Below are 2,038 nucleotides of genomic sequence, written 5' to 3' on the forward strand. Positions count from 1 at the left end.
TATCGAACGCCTGTTGATGCTTTTTAGACCATAATAAATCTACGCTCTTCTTCGTAAGATCTGTTAAAGGAGCTGTCATGATTGAAGAGTTACATATTTGCATACGATTGTAATACCCACTACAGCGCCAAAGTGCTGTATCCCCCTTTTACGTTAATAGGTACCGGAATGTTATGAATAGCCGACACCTTACCATGGACTACTTTAAGACCTTGACTAGACACATAAAACCTAGATAAACATGTTCGGTTTTTAAAAACTCACATTTAGATATTTTACTCTGAGATTATTTGTCTTTGTCTCTGTAGCACTAGCTCTACTTTATGTGAATGTACTTCTAAGGTATTTAGAAAAGATTATAAGACCAACCATATAAGCATGTAGGGTATCCCCTAAAAGTCTCCAAACACTATATTGTAATTGGGGCGCAACGTAAGCCGGAGACATACGTAAAAAATTGATAATGTCCCCTGAGTGTGCTGAAAACGGTGTATGAGGTACAATCACTTAGGTAATGGTATCAGGTAAAAACTTTTAAGTAAGTCCAAGCTGGTGAAAAAAAAATTTATTCTAACCTAACAGAGATAAGATGTCGTCGGTACATGGCACTGGAAACTATCGGGAGTCGTTTCCTTGTTTAAGCGTAGAAATCTAAGCAGATACGCCAAGTCCGATCTTTTATGGCATGACGTTTGAGGGAAAAATTATATGGGCTTATTTGATTTCCTTATGACTCCTATTACTAACATTTTTCAACTTCGTCATTTATCTCTATTTTGAAATTTCATTGAGAGTCTATGCGAAGGTACGTATATAGCTTTATGTTTGTCCTTAGACCGTATTTTGTTTTCAATGACATCCATTTTTCTCCCAGAGATCACTCGCTAGTGGAGAAACTTCCTGGTATTCAGGTAAAAGATAAAAAAAAATTTCTGCTGAATCACCTCTGCTTGAATGACTTTACTGATATTACTTTAGATAGATTATCAGAGAGATTCATCCACGACTGGTTGGGCGGGATTAAAAATTAGCAACAATAAAAGAAATGCGATATTTATATGTATAGGTTTTTGTGGATTACTATATTAACTTGTTTGCAGCGAGTCAACCGTGTCTAGGGCTTTGTTCGCGGAAATCGTTATATTTCAGAGTGTCGGGAAGGATTAAAATTTCATTTCCCAGCAAAGTCTTTTTTACACGCACTAAGACATTCGAGGGTGCATGCTTCTCGAGATTTTGCGTGCAAAGTGCGACTGCGGTTGTGGGAGAATTCTGTTGGGTCATTTGAACAATGTTACGATTTATGAGACAAATGTATAGTTCCTTTATATAAGTTATTATTTGATTATTTGTCTCTTTTTTGTTCAAACTGATTTTAATATGTTTGAAGGTTTATAGGATTTTCTTTTGATAAACACGCCTTACTTTGCAGGATGTAAGATAATATTTTGTATACCCCTAGATGAATCTTACAATTACACTACATACAGATCAATGTTTTTTATAACTATAGAGGTATCTGTAAGCGCTCGCTTATCCGGACTTCTCATTAGGGAAGTTCGAACAACAGACGGTGAGTCCGTAAATACAGGATATTACGTGTACTAAAATAATAACACAAGATATTCTAATTTTTACGGCGCGTACAGTCGGGCTTAATCCACCACTACTTATAATAACTTACGTATTAAAAAAAACGAAAACCTGCTCTGATTACTTTATACGGTCGTGTGTTTCATAGGAAAAATCCTTTTTAATTCAAAAAGATATTGGCATGTATGAACCAACATCGCTTTTCCCCACTCTGCGAGAGTCGCTTATTGTGTGGAATTTGCTATGCTTTGAACATTCGGCAGATTTAACTAACCTTGACCGCTTGACTAGGTGACACAGTAACCGAGTTTGCTTTGTTTGATTCTTTTTGTAATAATTTGGATCCTTCTCTTTATTACCATCGGCAACGTATTGTGTGTTTTTAGCATTATGTTGCTGGTTACGTATAAAGCAATGAATGACGAACTATTAGGAACTGAGCGAT

This window comes from Macrobrachium nipponense, chromosome 23 (genome assembly GCF_015104395.2).
Source record: "Macrobrachium nipponense isolate FS-2020 chromosome 23, ASM1510439v2, whole genome shotgun sequence".
NCBI lineage: Eukaryota > Metazoa > Arthropoda > Malacostraca > Decapoda > Palaemonidae > Macrobrachium > Macrobrachium nipponense.